General features: G+C 48.8%; 1 protein-coding gene and 1 non-coding gene across 6 annotated transcripts in view; both read left to right on the forward strand.

The window, feature by feature from the left end:
* LOC131211695 (mpv17-like protein) overlaps positions 1-18,376 on the forward strand; it is a 125,004-nt gene that overhangs the window by 66,953 nt on the left and 39,675 nt on the right. The window lies entirely within an intron of this gene.
* Positions 10,769-10,840, forward strand: Trnat-cgu (transfer RNA threonine (anticodon CGU)). Its single transcript has one exon. It is a non-coding gene; the product is annotated as a tRNA-Thr (tRNA).

An 18,376-nucleotide genomic window follows, 5' to 3' on the forward strand; every position in this document is an offset into this window, starting at 1 on the left:
CAAATGTGAAACTATGCCTGCCGGTGGAATTCCTGATTTGAATGCCTCAGCCTGTCAACTGTCAACACAATTTGATTATTAAATTCCTCCGAACAAATTGTGGTAGCAACGTCGGCACATTAGCCCCCCTAAAATCATGGACCCGAACTCGAATCTCGACTGGAAACCACGAACCATTCCCATCCAGAATGCTGCGGTCAGTCATGCCAATGCTGGGGAATTTAAACACCGTGAGGGCCTGTGCAGTTTTTGTGCACTGCAAACCGATGCAAAAGCACGAAATAAGGCCGTGCAAAAAATCACCCGTGTCATTAACCTCCACCGGTGTCCAACAGAGCGTGGTAAGTGCGATTCGCGATTCCAAAACGGCCAAGTAAGCCAATTTTATGATTACTTGCCCCGGTTACTGCAGCAGGACAGATGGTTTTTCTCACTGCGGAAAGACCCGCGGAAAGAGTGAAAACATTACCCTATGGCCACTACGAGTGCTGCTATATCGCATGGGAATGAGCTAATAAAATGAGAAGCTACTTTTGGACCACTCTTATGGTTTGAGTCGCACCCGACAGAGACACCCCATTCGAAAGTTGTGTATCGTTGTTGTAGATGGGCAATCAAATTTATGCTGCGTTGGTTCATTGGGAACCCCAACCCGGGAGGTGGTGGATGACGTAAAACTAGCACCACTAGCGATTGACCTTTCCGGAGAACGGTTCCGCGCTATTTAGCCACCGAGCACAGCGCTTAACCCAGTTTGCAATTTGAATACATTGTAAGCTTTACGACACGCAGCCGACACTCCACAAGGGCTCAACTCGCCCAACTTTTACACATTCGTTTCCACTTGAATAATAATCTGTAAATTAAAGTGAATGTGGTGGAAGGAATTCACGGAACCGTGTAACCTACCAATCATCTAATAAAAATTGTATATTTAAATCTAATTTACAAAGGATTTCCATTTGTGTTCATTATCATTTCCAACCGGCAATTGTTCTTGCGGCTCCGGAGTGCCGTGGATCTTTTCAACCAGCGTTTCTCGCTATGATTATGTATTCCGGAAGGCCGGTAAATTTTATTCCCTACAATAATGAGCCAAATATGCCGCCCCGCGCCGCTGCCACTTTCCATTCCTGGCCAGGCGGCTCCTATCCGCCGCGCTGTACTTACCCATAAATCAAGCATTGTTTCCTGGCCTGGCTCCCTCCGGTCGGGACTAGAACATATGTAAAGTACTTCCGGCAAACAATTGCCAACAATTGCTAACCTAACCCTTTTTCGGGGGCGTCCGACTTCGGGACGCTGTCGGGTCGGGCTATCAATATGCCATTAGGGTCCGCTCTCCGCATTCTGCCGGTGGCCACGGAAAACATTCCAATTTCCGCCCAACCGCCCTAGCGCTGGACTGGGCGATAAAAGTGGACCCGGAATCGTGAACGCATAAAAAATAACCTCCCTGTTTTGGGCTTAATTCAAGGGCTTAATTTCTTCGAATATTCGTCGACCAACTATCGTCGACCAGTAATGGCACCCCAAGCGATCGCTCCATCATTTGGTGGAGAAATGGCGCCCCGGCACAGGATGGCAGCACGGGCACATTTAAATCGATTCATAATCATACAATTACCATTACCATTTCTTCCATGTCTGGGGGTCTCTGGGAGCATAAACTTGTTTCCACCCGGCAGCCGGCGCCAGCAGTTGGCGGCGCGCATAAATTGGCCAGCATAACGGTGGCCAGCGTACGTAGTTTGTCGTTGCGTCGACAACGTGTTCGACAATTTCATTAGCGACCGGTGCCGGCCGGCGATCGTCATCAACAACATCCGCCGCCGTCGCCCGCGTCGTATCGAAAGGATTTCCAAAAATCCGTCACCGGGAGAAAGGGACACACCGGTTTGGTCGGGGGTAGATTGCGGAAAAGCGAACGAAAGATGAAACCATCCGGCGGCCGCGTCAAGCGTTTCATGTTTCGCTATGACCTTTTTGTTTTCCGTTCCTAGCCCTTTCCACAGATAGAGAAAGGGATTCCTGTTTCTGGCGTTTCTGTACCGGTTCTCGGAGGACGGGGGGAACATGAGAAAAAACAAGTAACCCAGTCCGGTCGGTTGAACCGGATTCAACGGCGCGGGGTTGAATTTATAATGATGATTAAATTATAATCATCAGCGGCGCGGCCAAACAGTACGCGGCGCTTGACGACACTCGAGACGGGACCCCAGGTTCAGCCGAAATAAATGTCCGTCTGACCGCATAATAGAAAAAGTAAAACCCTTTTGCTGCGAGCTGAATGGTGGACAGTTTTCCAGCCACTGTCGACCTGGTGGCCAACATAACCGGCCCCCGAAACACAAACACACCGACACCCGAAAACAATAAAAGCCGAAACATTTGCTCTTATCGCAACGGCACCGAGCGACGCGATATGCGACGCGACACGCCGTTTGTTTCGGTGTTGGGAAATTAGATTGAAAATTTATGCGCAGGTTATCTGCTCGGGCAGCCCTTTTATCGAGCCTCGGAAACGAAGCGACCAAAAGCGGTTCTCGTACGAGCCTACTCTCGGAGGACCATCTGCTCGGATCGGTGGGAGCATTAGGTCGGCAGCATGTATCTGGAAGCATCTCGCGAGTGTCTATCGGTTCGCGCTTTATCCGGCCCCGAAAAACGACGACGAAAGTAGATTCGGCCGGCACAAGAAAGGCCCTGGACATTTTTTTTAAATGCGCTGCGACTGCTGGATTGTTTTAATATGTATCCGCGCCGGGGATCTGAACAACGGTGAAACATTTGCAACACTTGCCGCGCCATTAGGGGCCGCCCTGAAAGCCTTCGTAATAGGTCCCCTCTTATCCCGTAACCCTATCAAGTCCCCAAGAGTGTGGCCCCGGGGTCAATAAATAAACGTATTAAGGCAGCCCAACCTGCAGGTCCGATATCTCGCTCGGTGCGATTCCAGGTTAAGTAAACATGTCTCAAATCGATCGTTGTTATGCAACAAAGCGGCCAACACATCATCGACCGATGATACCGATTCGATTGCTTGCTGCATCGGGGATTTCCGATTCCGAACGATTCGATGAATATTTCACAAACCGTCGCGTCCGCTCAGGAGCATCATTCGAATTAATCGTCGCCGCAACCCGTTTCACGCAAAAAGCACCGGAACCCGCCGGGCGTCAAGCCTTAATGACTTGTGACCTTCGTGCGGTGGGTTTTTTCATCACGTCCCCGGCCATCTCTCTCTCTCACATGCACAGTGCTTTCGATTATGGCAATCATTAAAAGCATCTGGTGGCATGCTCGTTGACGTCTTCGTAGCGCTAATGGCCGCTATCGGTTTCGGGGTCTTCCAATTTCGATGGCCGCCGCTCCGAGGTCCATTCCGACTCAGTTGCGGCGTCCGGCAGTGAATTCGGCCCGGTCCCATTGCTTCGGTAATGGCCCCACGCATTTCATTATTTCTGGAACGTGCTGGGCTTCCTGCGTCGTTTGATTTAATCGTTTCCGCCAGTGCCGCCCACTTGCGCAAGGGTTCGGGCTTCCTCCAGAGACATCGTTGCGACATCTAGCGTTACTATCCACCACGTGTAACGAATGTATGAATCTTATCGACGACGACGCTCTAGTCGGCAGCGTTCTTTGCGGAAGGGACAGCGTGCCGACTTTTCCGGGGCCGGATAACGCGCGGGTCTTTCGCGTCTGCATCTCATCAGCCATCATCATTAGATAAGCGTGTCTGGCATTTGCAACCGAACGCGCGCATTACGCCGTAAACGTGATGCTGCCGCCCGATGGGTGGCTGATTGTTGCCGGTGGAGGGTTGAGAAACTTGAACCCACCATCTACCGGGCCGCTCTAAGCTGTCCGACGGGGCCAATTTCGGCTCGGCCATCGCCACCGCGCCGTGTACCGAGACGCAAATTGCCGGGCTGTAAAATGTACTTTCCATCACCTCATTATCCGTGGCGTGGCCGGTTCGGTGTGCCAAGGTTTCGCGCCGTGCACCTTACACGACCGTGCCCCACCGTGAGACGAAAGTGAGTGCGAAAATTGACGGACGGCCGGGCGATGCTAAAAAGTGCATCAACGAAATGGGGTGTCGAATAATTTGCATCCGCGCCACCTTCACGCTTCGGGCCGGCCCGGTTCGCTTAATGAACCGTGGCAGCGCGTTTCTCTGCCTCTGAAAAAAAAATTAACAACCAAAATGGCCACTGAAATTAGTGGCATTTTTTTAAAGCAATCTTTACTACCCACCACCGTGGTTTCGCGCGGCAGCCGCAGCGCGGAATTGGCGTCATAAAGTAGTGCTGAAATGTGCTCAGCCCCGGGACAGCTTAGCGGCAGCTGTCCACGGGATGGCTAGAGCCGGCACACGCGTTATGAGAGCCTGACCGCCACTCGGGCGATTCAGGAAAATCGTCGAAAATCCGCGATGTTGAATCGCAAAGTTTACGTGAGTCATCCATAAAACGCGTGTTTTATGCATTTGCAAAATGAAATGCCGGCCAACGGCCGGTGCGTGGCCACCGCTATATTAGTTCGTGACAGAATTTTGGATGAAAGGAAGGCGTAAAATACTACCGTGGTCAACAAATAACGGGTGTATGATTATAACTAAAAAGGCTTCATTTTTATCCTATTCTATTTATTATTGAAATTCATTTCATTCCTCTGAAAGTAGAGCAATAAACTTTTGCCTACGTTTGTTTTCTAGTTTTCAAAACATTCCGCAAAGTCGTTTCGGTTTCTATCTCTTCTATACATCCTAAACGTTGTCCACGGAGCGGCCTCTAGAGTTGTTTAGCGAATAGCAAAAAGCAAATGATCATTTAAAATAGATATCACTGATCCTTTCGATATTCAAACAAACTCTGCGAGATCTCGGACAGACTTCAAAACACCAGTTCTTTGATTTTATTGACGTTTTGCTCATCAGTGGATGTTTCACTCTCTTGGAACATTTTAGTTTAATCTTAGAAGAATGGACCGAGCCGTATTTATCTTGGAACATTTTTTACTACTTATAAACTGCTCTTTTTGATAGAGTTTGCGCACCGAAGGCCTTCTGCAACATTTTCAACCTTTTTGGCATCAATTTTTTTTTCACACACAAAATTGAATAAAACTGCGTTGTTATATAGTTTCAGAAATTATAAAAAATAGAAACCATGCCCGAAGAAAACTGTAAGCCAAACTGTTCACATTCGACCAAAACATGACTCTTTGTCTTGCACATCTTCTAGGCCCTCTGACAAATTTTTGAACCACCGATAAACGCAGCTTTGGGTCCAAATAGTTTCACCATAAGCCACAGTCAACATTCGGAATGCGTCCGCGCTCTTAATTTCGTTTTTCACACCAAATTTGATAAAGATTCTTTGCCATCCATTTTTCGGAATAGACAACCATAGCCGATGAGCCAAATCTTGTCTACGCAAAACAGCAATTAAAACTTGACTGATTACTCAAAATGGCCGAACTTGTCACCATAAGTCACATGAGTAGCAAACGCCACAAACAAAAATCAATTGTCGAACATACGTAGCCCACGAAAATACAAATTTATCCAAACTTTTTAAATACACCTCGTAATTTCCGTTACTTTTTGGTCACCGTGTTAAATCAGATTAGGCATACGTGAGGTAATAAATAAGCGCACTCCCCAACATGTGGCCCGTTTGGCTGATCTTATAAATCTTCCGCCATTACTCTGGCCATTTAAAGTTTCAGACTAACTTTAAAGAACTACACGCACACTTGTCCCAAAATGGGTGCCACAAATGGTTGCTTCACGGTGGCCGCATCGCAAACCTGAAACCTTTTCGGAGTCTCCTCAAACAAAGATTAATACCATCGCTTTTCCCGAAATCCCAACCGAGGGCCCAACCGGCCATTCTGCTGATAACTACTTTGTTAGACGTGAGGGACCTTGGACCTGAAGCCATTAGCGCGACAGCCTCATCCATCGAGGGCTTTGTGGCGAGTTCGAGTTACGGATGCGAAGTGAAAGCATCTGCAGCATGCGCTGGGTGCATCGATATCTTCATTCCTCTCCGAGCGATGTCACTCCGGTGACCGCCAACCGGGAAGCGGTATTTGCACAGATCCCCCGCAGGACGAAGGTCAGTCCGTGTGCCCGGCACAACCTTTAGCTCGTCGGAATGCCATCCATCCGTTTTTCTTTCCGGTGTCCCTTCGCTCGTTATGCTGGTTGAAGTTTCCCGTGCTGCGACAAATGCCCTCATCCCGGAGCCCTGTTGCCAGTGCGTTGGACTGGGAACACCCCGCTGTCCCCGGGCTGTGCTTCCTCCAGCATCGCAGCGGTCATTGTGAAATCAATTGTAATGGCTGACGAACCGATCGCTTCCTTCGCCACGGGCAGCATTGTTCCGGGAAGCCGAACGGACCACACCACGGACCTCGAGCTCGAGAAAAATGACGACTCATCAGCGGGTAGAGACGGCCATTGTGCGGAGAGCTCCATCCCCTGGAGCTGCGCCCCGCCGGTCCTAATAATAACATTGGAAATACATATTTTCAAAGCCCATTATTTATAATTTCCTTCACGGGCCGTTTCTAGCACACACTCTGGCCTCGTGCATGCTGTTACTTGGCGTAGCATAAAATTTACTCGCAGCAGGTGGCGAACGTGCCCGAACCAAAGCGCCCTTGCGTCGTTCGCCGTGTGTCCTGCGCGTCAAGAACAGTAATCACTTCACATCATCACGAGGGCAAGCGAGGCCGGATGAGGGTCCCCCTCTGCCCCATTCGCCCCAGTACAACCGGCGCTTGTCAATCTCTCCGGCAACTTTGGACAGCTTTTCTCTGGTTGCAACAACGACGATTACGGGACGCTTTTGGGGGGGACGATGCACCAGGAACGTGCGCTCGGCAACATGGCATGTATCGATTTTCCCCACCCAAAACCCCGTATTGCCAGATGCCACATCAGTTATGATTCAGCTGGTCATCTGGGCCGCTTTACTAAACTTATCGCTCTCGCTCTCGTGCTATAAAACAATGCGATTGGGCTTTAAATGGACAAAGATTACTCGGTAATGCGCGACTACTCATCATGCCGGGCCGTCGCTAAACCAACGAAGCGTTCCAAACCTAGTGCCCCTCTAGATGAGGGGTAAGCTTCCCCGTCCATGACTTATCGCTCGTTCAAATGAACCCCCGAACCCCCGGCTCCGGAGCTCCGGGGGCCGCTAACAACGGTTCGTAACGATTGTTTACTAACAGTTTATGGCAACAAATTGCACTTAGCGCAGTGGCAGCGCCCGGATTAGTGCCCGGGAGATTGTAAATAGAAACCACTAGCAGGACCCGGGCCCGTGTACGCGGTGTCAACAACTACGACGGCGACGGCCGACGCCGATAAACGCCCGGACCGACCGGAACGGTCGCGACGACCCAGATACATTGTGGCCGGGGGACCGATGATGATGGGAATGATTATGTTGAAAGCGCTTTGAAGTCACTCCGGTGCCCACGGTGGTCATTGGCGATTGGCTGGCTCTCTGTCCTGGCCATTATCAATTGGTAAAGGGAGCGCGCGTGATAGCATGGCGGAGGAAATGGGCGCTCGCGATGTGTAAATTGAAATTCCCCGCTCGGTGCGTGTTCGTCGGCCAATGTTATGATTACTGCACCGCACCGATCCCGGACCGCTCGATGGAACGGCAGCAAATTGAAGTCGATGGAGTCGACGGTAACGAGCTCCCCGTCTTTACTAAATTTCCCTCCGGCCACGTGACGCATATTTTTATTCGCCCGGTCGGTGGTCCATTTCACTGCCAGTGCCCGGTGACAGCCCGCAATCATGGGCGATGCACGATAATTCGGGGTTGTTTGAGCAATTTGAGCGAACGTCTTGAACGAACACACAGGTGAGTCGCGATGGCGGTGGGTCCTGGCAACGTGGCCAGCCGTTCTTCGGTGGTACCTATTTTGTGTTTTCCTGGGCTCCGAAAATCTCGTTACCGAACCCGCCGGGAGGGCGCCCGGAGCAATTAAGATGATACGCCACGTGCGATCCAATGGCGGTGCGTGTCCGGATTATGGAGATTCTGTAGTCGCGAATCGCTTTCTTTGAATAATTTGGCTCGTAGTACGGTAGTCACGTTGCTAGCAGTAACCGATCCCAAAATGGCTCTGATGGGTAACTATGACAAACATAGCCCACAAGTTCGTGGCATCGAGATTGGGGACGGCACCCTGGCACACTTACACCTTGGGACGTAAACAGTCTTTGCGCGTTGTTAATCAAGTTTATCTTTGATTTTAAAACAATACCTCGCCAGTGTTGATTGGATCGTTGGACGGTTCGTTAAGTTTTTATTATCGGCTCCATCTCATAATTGTGCATAATTTGATAATTCCATTACAGTGATACAACGTTTGTAGATCATCAGCTATAAACTTTTTAAATTCATCGTCGGAAACGGTTTTTTTGGAGCAATATTTTATCCCCAAAACCGTTACCTATTTTTAAACTTATATTACTATTCCCTAGTTATTCGTCTGTTAATCAGTTCCAATCCATTGTAAAGGCAAAAATTATCTCCTCAAAGTATACGGTGATTTATTAAGGATTCTTTTTTCAAGACCTTAATTCAAATTGCTATTGCCGAAAGAGAACCAAATACAATCGAAAATGTGCTCCAAAATAGGTCGACCGAATGAGCTATTGCCAAGCCAATCATGGTGGACATTTGACTAAAATTGTATTTCTTAAAAAAAAATTATGAATCAACCTTTCAATTAAATGTTCAACCATCAAAAAATACTAAGCCGTATTTGTTTTATAATCAAATGAAAAAGAGAATCGGAAATGGCTCACCCTGTAGTACTAGTAACATGCCGACACGATGCCAGCGAAGGCGACAAAATGCGCAAAAACTTTTAGCATGACCTAACATTGCTTTGCAAAATTCATGGCCGCCCATCGGAGCCCCTATAATAGTTCAATCACAAAGCCACAAGGAATTCCATTGAAACAGATTGATCCTATTGCTTTTCATGTTTACAAATAATCAAATGCCATCGCCATCGTACTCTTTCTGTGCGTCTTATCGCGGGGAGGTTGTTTTGAAAATATGAAGCCATACAGCTGATACGCTGGGGCTCATCAATTACGATGCAGTCATTCATTGTGCGCGAGAGCAAGCAAAGCGGACGGATGTTCGCCGTTCCCATACGAGAGAAGCACCTGTTTTCGTTCCGTGCCACAACAGACCATAACATCGACGGGAGAAAAAACGAAATCATTTTAAATTTAATGAACGTACATCGCTCTAGGTCCGGTCACGGCCCTAGCATCTGCCGCGGTCCGCGAAAGATCCCCGTGGCGTGGCGTGGTTTGCGGCCAACGCGCGAGATGATAATGTTAAACATTTTCCATCGATCACCGCCATAACAGAGCTACGGGCGAACAAACAAATGGACGGCCTCTGCTGCCAGGGACCCGGGCCAGGGTCCAGGAAAGTTTAGCCGATTGTTACGGGCGACTGTAGGGTCCGGTTGCGGGCCAAATCAATCAACTGTATGTCCGCACCCGAGCATAAGTTCCCATAACGAACGGCCCCGGCACGGCCCGGGCACGCTATCAAACACACAAATGGCGCCATTAAAATCCACTCGTCGATCTGTCAATACCGTGTGACGAGTCCGGCGGTTGCGGAGCAATAGAACCGGGTGGCTCCAGTCCTGGTGGTGGCTGGCAGCCCGTTTCGGCCGTTTATCAGCGCACGATCGCGACATTGCGTTACTGTGCGCGGCCTCGTGGCTGGCTGGGCGGGGCGCATGTTTACGTTGTCGGTCATTCGACTTAATTTATCTTTATTTGCTTAATGCGGTGCGGCCATTCCCGCGGAATCCGCGGCTGGGATCCAGGGATAGGAGCCGCGGACCACCGATGCTGCTGCTGGCTGCGTACATTAATTGACAGTATGCTGTGCGCTGGCCAGGAAAGGCGGCGCAAACGCGGCTGGCACGCGGCGTTGGATGTCTAACAACGAGGCGTGAAATGTTACCATTAGCCGCCGTGCATCGTGTTCCAAACATTGCGAAGGTAATGGCGTGCCGGGACGTCGTCCTACACTCGGCTCGGTGGATCCGCACCGAGAGTGCATTTAATAAATATCGGAATTAATTCGACAAGCGCACACGTCGTCAGAAACGGTCCCGGGCACACGGGCTGCGCGAAGGGGCTGGCCAACGCCAAGAAGGAGCGCTATAATTTATGGTTTATCGATAATAAATTACGAGCGATTATAATTGATTTAACGTGTACTTGCGCGACCTTTAAGGGTCCCGGCCGCCGCGTATACATACGCCGCGAGTCCTTGCGGCTCACCCTAGGTCCAGGCCCTAGGCCGCCCTTTCGTCCTGGGGTAGCGTGGCTTAGCTTTCTGGCACGCTCTGCCATCCCCGACGCTAGGCCATCGAAGATTTGGGCAATAAGTGTTTCGAATGTACAAACATGAAACGGGTTTATGCTGTGGAATACGAATAAAACGGCCATCACTACTACATCCACAGCACAGCACTGGAATGCGGTTGGGAAACACAAAGTGAAATGTATTGTTTTGTAATTATCTTTAGTGAAAGTAATCCGTTCGCTCGAATATGTCTCTGTCCTTGCCAGCGGCTGAGTCGATCGAAAGGTTGGTTTCCTTTGCCACAACGAAACACGGCAATACGCTCCGTGTGCCTTGCTCCCGTTCTAATACGGTATTGGAAGCGACCACCTCCACAAGCCTCTTTAGCTCAGTGGTAGAGCGCTGGTCTCGTAAACCAGCGGTCGTGAGTTCAAACCTCACAGGAGGCAGCGAAACATATTTATCCGACGGGAGCTTTTTGGGACATTTTTAAATGATCCGGAATTTGTTTTTTCTCTAACAAACCATTTAAACATTAAATTGCAGATTAAAAAACGATTTGTTTGTCGAAATTCGAAACATACGCTTTTCTTTTATTTCGAAGCCAAATACTGTCTCTGGGTAGCGAACTACCGAATGTCGAATCATGTCGGGATAGTTTTTACTGGAACGAATCGAAAAGTCAATCAAAGTTTGCTCTTTCTGCAAATTGATGTTGTGTGATGGAGAACAGTGCGCCCTTCCGGTAGCTGCTCCTTCCGGTCGCTGCGCTGCTCTTTCCGGCACGTACCACATCTGCAGCGGCGAGAATACTTTGGCAATCTGAAACTTTATCCACCCCGCCAAGAGTTTAGCTTACCGAACGAATGACTGCTGCCAAGTGGTACGTGTGCCGTACGGCCTAGGGAGTCCCGTCCCGAGGCGTGGGGGCCATGTGCGGCGAGGCAGCAAAATGCAATTAAATTTTGTCGCGCCATCATCGTGACGTGACAAATGATGCATTTGCTGCATGCTCGGTTCGGGGAGAGAAAAAAGCCGGGACCCGGGCTCATTAGAACAGGCTGCAGGCTTTTCAAGGGACGCAAACAATGAAGCAGCGAGGCAGCCAGCCAGTCGTTCGCCACATAAATTGTTTTAATGGCGTACGTTCTTGCGTTACGAGGTGGCGCGAACGTTACATGCGCGGCCGGAGGGAGCGAAGCAAATTGCCCGCCTTTTACAGTAACAACCACTAAGGGGGGTTTGTACAAAAAAGCGCCACGTTTTCGAAAGGGGCTGGTGTTTTGTTTTCATAACGTGTCAAGCCTCAAGTTGACGTTAACGCGCGGGAAGTATCACATTTTTCAATCGCTCCCGCCGTTGTCTCGAGATCCAATTCCCGATGGACCTGAGTCGATCAATCTAGAAAAACCTGAAAGAACTTCAATGTAGGTAAACTAATTTAATCTGTAGCAAGTAACCCACGCTTACAGGGACTCCGTCACGATCGTCACGACCATTAACGGCTAACATCGGGCACAGGGCGCTCACGGTCACGGTTGCGTAACATTTTAACGATCCTCGGTACACGCCCGACCGTCCGGGGATCAGCCTCACGTCAGGCTCGGAGATTTGTCACTTGTCACCATTGTGTGCCATTGTGCGCCACCTTTCGGGATACGAGCCCCAGCTTTGTTAAAAGGAGCGACTTTCGCGCCTTATTTCCATGCTCATCGGTTGAGGAAAGCGTCGAAGTGGCATAAACATACACCACCCACCACCGCATCATGGCAAGTGCGGTTCACATCGCAGAGCGGGTGGATTGAGCGTATACGTATTTTTCGTTCCTCTGCCAGCATTCATTTGCGGTTTCATCTTCATCAAAGGGCATCAAAGGGATGGCACGCCACGCGAGTGGTTCTCTCTGCGTCGGTCGGTCGCGTTCTTGGCGCTACTTTCACAGCTTTCGAAGACCGCGGCCGCTTCGGCTTTCGCTGTGTTTCTCCTTCATCCGGACCTTCCGGTAGCGCGGAGTCAAAGCATCGCCCAAAAACCCGCGAGCCGGTTCTGTGGATTGTGCCGCCCTGAAATGTGCCCTTTTTTTTTTTGGTTGCGTTCCAAGAGCACGGCCACGCGGCCTGGGTTGCGGCCTCCGCCCGTTCGGTTCCGCTCGTTCTCGCTTCACGCCGACCCGGTAATTATGACATTTATATTATTTTGTCATTAATTTTAATATAGGCCCCCGCTGTCTCTGCCAGTTCCAGAACCGCGCGGCGTTGTCGCCGGCGGTTTGCGTTAATGTTTATCTTCCATTTTGCTTCTGCGCTCCGTTGTGCGCTGTTGTTGCTGTCTGGCCTCTGGGGGGTGTTCAGCATATGGGGTGTTGGGATCGACGGTCGCCGCGTGTGTGTTGGCCAACACACACGATGCGGCCAGCGTCATCATCCCGCGGGCAACGAGATAATGTGACGGTCGCCATTGTTGGGGCAAGAACGTTGCGAACGGACCAATTTATCAATCAGCTCGCAGCAAAACCAATAGAGCCGGAACCGGCGCGGCCCCGTGGCGAAACGTGGCGCTGTTTCTGCTACTCCTTTTTCCGTTTCGTGCTAGATTGGCGTGTTTATATTTCGCACGAAATGGTAATTATCCGTGTACGCGAGCGCACAGTACGCGGGCTTTGGCGATAAAACCACTTTGGGCGCCGCGAAAACGATGCCAAATTAATTATCTCCACCAATCATTCGCCAAACGGGGACCGTGTGTGGATAAACCACGTCGGAAACGTCCGTTTTATGGCCGTGTTTTAACATGGCCACACCACAGCTGGTCAGCTGGAAACACCGTGGAAACATTGACGGCAGTTGGCTTCATTTTCGCGCACTTCTTCCGGCGCTATTTTGGGCGCTCATTAACACAACTGCCCCATTGGTGACGGCTGTCACGAACCATTTGCTGACTGTGGCCGTGTTTCAGTGCACCAGCGCAAACTGCAGCATAGCGAGCATAACGAGACTACAACGGGTCCCAACATACAAACCCATTCTCACGTGCGTCAGCGTGCCAGACATCCAGGAATATGCCGGGAGCCGTAAATTGGAAATTACATCCATAAATCCGATGAAAGGAGGAAAACATTTGTTTCAATCCGAGCAAGTTTCGCGGACTCCTAGCCTTGGCTAGTTATTTCAGACCCGCAATGGGTAATTGTGGTATGTTGTGAAGAGTGTTGTTTGATGCATAATAATATCTACTTTTCTAATCGCTCTTTTGAGACAAAGCTAAGACGATTAAATGCCATTTTGATTTAATCTTATAGACAGCTGTTTGTGGCCATACGTGAATTTGAGCACCGCAAAAACAAGTTTAGTTGAAGCTGAAAGCTTGAAGGTTTCTTTTTTTCACACTAATTTCCTACGGTTTACTTGGCAATAAAGCAACTAGAGCAGATTGCAATATTTATGAGTGATAATAAATTGATACTTTACATGTTTTCTTATTTAAAGTGCAAAATTAAGGCTGATATTATACCAACGCGAGGCAGTAATCGGTTCAATAATCAGGAGTTATGAAAACGAAAGTCTTATTCGTCCTATTAATGCTCATGGGCGCAAGAAAACAACACCAAAACGAGTTGATAAATGAGAACGATATACCGTATTTTTCCGTGTATAACACGCACCCATATTTTAAGAGAAAAAAATTGTAGAAAAAGTTTTTTATTATGCATTTTTCAGATATGTGATATCCAACAAATACCAAATGATAATAATGTATTATTCTAAATATTCTAAAAATATTCTAAAGTAGACTAAAGATAAAATGCGTATACATTGCAAAAGACATACTAGTATTATATATTTCGTGATAATCTTCAAACTCAGATTCACTGCTGTCTGACAAATTGATATTCTCTAATTGCTGTTCAATGTACTCCTCATTGTCACTCTCTGAAGAGGTACATTGTGACAATAAAGTATCCGGAAATTTAAATCACAAAATCCCGGTACTTATTTGACAGAATGTATGTAAGATAGAAGACTCCCAAATTTAGGTATATATTATATGTAACAATATTGTATGGATAATTATATTCCTAACAAATGTTTCATTTTATAATTTATTGAATAATACCATAAAATATGTACCTAAAAGGGGCACATTTATATGTTTAGAGAAGACAAAATTTTTACTCCCCTTATATAACGCGCACCCCGATTTTAGAGCTAAAAAAATTGGGAAAAAGGTGCGCGTTATACACGGAAAAATACGGTAAATGAAGATGTTCCTCCACAAATCCTGTACAATCCGTCTACAACATTCGATAAAACTAAAATCAGAAGGTAAAGAACTTTCTCCCGCGCATCTCATTAGAATGCGTAGTCTATAGAATGCAGACAAATCTTGCCTTATTTAAACAAATTCAAACTAAGGCATATTAAGCCCTGGAGTAATGACTTTTCGGTATGACTCAAATCGTGAGGTCTAAATCAACATTAGGAAACAAATTACAACGGCATTATTCTCCTGGCATTCATTGTTTCCGCGCAGGCTACAAGTTGGTGACCTTTCCTGGTCTTCCCAAACTTGAAAGTAAAAATCATTCATGAATTAACAAGACTTATTGGTGAAGATTTCACCCTTCAACAGGATAGTGATAAAAACGGCCCGGTCTATGATTCTAAGATAACAATTAATCAAAACAATCAGGACCAAAATAGTAACAGAGGACTGTTGAAGGGGTCTTTATGATAAAAAGACGATGTTTGGCAATATTGTCTGCAATATCCCTAAATACAGCAAAACTATCATTTACATGACTTAAATATCGTTTTTGACGTTGACGTTTGATTGACTGAAGTGAATTTTTCATCCGTCCGTCTTTCGTAAAATCTTTCTGGTTCTTTAACCTAACTTCGCTTCGCTTTCCACTGTAGATACAAATCATTGAAAAACGTCCCGTTAAGACTGGCGCAATTCCACGGCGTTACCGCGGTTGGGACCGCTGTGTGCCGCTTTCTACCCAACCCCGGACCCGGGGCCGACCATTTTGCGGCCATGCTGCATTTTTAATGTGTGCCATTTCCGCTCGAAAAAAGGACCAAACGCTTACGCCGCGTGCGTTGGGCGTTTCATTAGCCCATGGCAGCGCCGCCAGAGGACGCTTGCCTAGTTCTTTCACGCAATCCCTCGCGGGTACACGGCCAGAGTCGGTCGGTGTGTTTGTCACATGGCCGGAGCCATTTGTATGAATTTCGGTCGTTATCATGTCACGTACCACACGTAACGGGGCGACCGGGACGGGGCAGGCAGGCGGACGCATTTGCTTAGCATAAATAACGCACACTCACACAGATTGCGCTATTGACACTGTCTGGCCTGTCCCGGCCCGGCCGTGCCGAACCCCGGAATCTCCCTGGAGGCGCCCGGAGAGCCACTCATTTTTCAAATCATGCCACTCTCGTGGGCCAGGGCCAATACATTGTGTTTGTCGAACATTGGACCGCCACGTCCTCCAAGCCCCGGGCTCAGCCTGTTTGCCATCGAACGGCAGCCTCAAATTACGACGCGGGATCCGGGGTTCTGGGGCGGCCCTTCCAACCGGAACACACTGAAATCAATCATCGCGGTACGCAGATTTTACGTACGACGACGACGACGATGACGATAATGTTGATTGCGCGCCGGCAGCCAACATTGACGAATATTAATTCCCGTCCGCGCGAGAACGCTTTCTCTTCGGCCGCCGGAAGTTTCCGGAGCCGTCGCTGAATAATGAACCGATCAGTGTCGCGAGCGGGGATTACCCCGGGCCTCCCGCGGGACGCGCACTATCGAAGTAATCGCGGATAATGCATCAAATTTACATTCGGAAAACCGAATCGACAGATGGCATCGAATACCGGGCCGGGGGCTTTTAGGTACTTCCATTCGACTTCCTCGCAGTGTCGAATTTATTGCTGTGACACTTGTGGACCTTTCGGCTGTTTGCTGTGCTGCTTTAACTAGGTACTTGCTGTAACGGCACTCGTTGAGCATGTTGAGGCCGACCGGATCATTATCAAACAATAAATGTGCCCCGAACATCGCAAGCTGTAGCGGTCCTTTTTTTCGCTGCGACTATTGCTTAGCATTCCTTGCCTGTTGTGCCACATCTGTAACGTGTTAGTCTTCGGATGGACACAACGAGGTTGCCACACGCACGTCCGGGCCGTCGTAGCCGGCAATTCCATCGCATGTCGGGGCCATAAATAAAATCATGCTCGCGCCGTAACGCGCGCGATAAATGCGCCTCGGTACGCGACGTGCGGACACGTGGAGCGGGGCTGGGCTGGGTTGTTGGCCGCCCGAAGACGGCTATCAGACCGCCCGATGGCCCACTGCAGGCAAAGCCATAAAACAATAAAGTACTCCATTTATCTCGCGTGAATTCGCGTTCCCTGCGGCCCCATGCGACGCACTCGTAACACGATCCAGGTTCTCGAGGTCCCCGAAGCTTGCGCAAAATACGACAAACGCGTGCTTTCGACGGGTTTTGCATCGTGCTTAGCATGGCGGCGGTTCCGGCATAAAACCGCGGCGATCGGCGTCGTCGGAAAAGTCACGAACCGATCGCACGCCCCACGTGGCCAAGATTTGCAATTGACGCCGGAACGGGAAGACCCCGCGATCCACCAACCGGCGCTCCAGTCGCGCTCGTTTGGGCGGACGGACTTCCGGACTGCTCGTGCGGTGGCGCATATTTGATAATGTCCCAAAAGAAAAATGGAACGCCACCAGAAACCCTTTCCAACCACACAACCAACCACATTGTAGCGTGTGTGAAGAGTGTAGCGGATCGTGTAGTAAAACCAGGGGCGGCTCCACGTCAAACATGGACCGGCGAGACTCATCGTGGCAAGTTTTGGCGCGTTCACCAGAAACGCAGTAATCGCGAGGTAATTGCGGGAAATCAACACACAACGCTTCAGCCCGCAGAGCCGAACTTGTGTTTGGATTTAATAACATCTCCGGTGCATTTCCCGGCCCGGCTTACGATGGGCCTAGGCGATGATTACGATGTACCGTCGTGCTCTGCTCTGGCAGGCCCGTCGACTTCAAGTACACAGCCGACCTACCTATCTTGCTACTAGCGAAGCCCACGGCCGCGAACAAGGCGTTTGATTGAAGGATGGCGGTATTGTTGCCTCCAACCGGGCATGGCCCGCAGGAAACTGGCGTTTCCGTGTGTCTGGCATTGAGCAGAATGTTAGAAATGCTCTAAGGTAACTCTAATTGCCAACCCGGGGAAATGGTGGCAGCACGCGCATGGTGCAAGATATTTTTAAATACCACCAATACCAGCTGGCTGCAGTCGATTGGGCTGCTCGATCAAGGCCTTCAACATTGGCCGACATGTCATGGCTGCTGGGCATTGTGATACGCCAGACGAAGGTCTGTCCGTCATTTGCGGATAGTACGCGGGGCACGTTAATTAATTTATTGGAATGAATTCAAAATGCAAACTGCATTCCTATGCGTGTGCTGTAAGTACGCTGTAAGAGACCGGTAACACTGTGGAGGTAAAAAGTAACGGGAATTGTAATTTTGAACTTGTGTCTGATTCCGATTCCGAAAAATGTTTTTTATTTCTATATTGGCAACACTATTAGTGTCAAACTATACACCAAAATACTAATTAGTGTTTGCGATATAGGTCTTTTTGTAAGCAGTTTCAAGTGAATTCTTCGTTTTTCATCATGTCTGAAATTGTTCAACAACTCAGAGTTCCATTAAATTTTGAGTGCGAAATGGAACCGTTGCGAAATTTTGTCGACGGCCTTCGGTGAGCAAGCTCTATCATAAAAAAAACATTCAATTCTTTCAAGATCTTGCTAACCTTGTTAACACATCGAAGGGATTAGTGAAATCTATTTTAAATGATCACTTGGGCCTCAGAAACGAAAAATCGCGATTGATGCACAAACCGTAATGTTTTTGCAACACATTTTCGTGCTCAATTCGCG

The sequence above is a fragment of the Anopheles bellator genome, chromosome 2 (assembly GCF_943735745.2).
Source record: "Anopheles bellator chromosome 2, idAnoBellAS_SP24_06.2, whole genome shotgun sequence".
Taxonomy (NCBI): Eukaryota; Metazoa; Arthropoda; class Insecta; order Diptera; family Culicidae; genus Anopheles; species Anopheles bellator.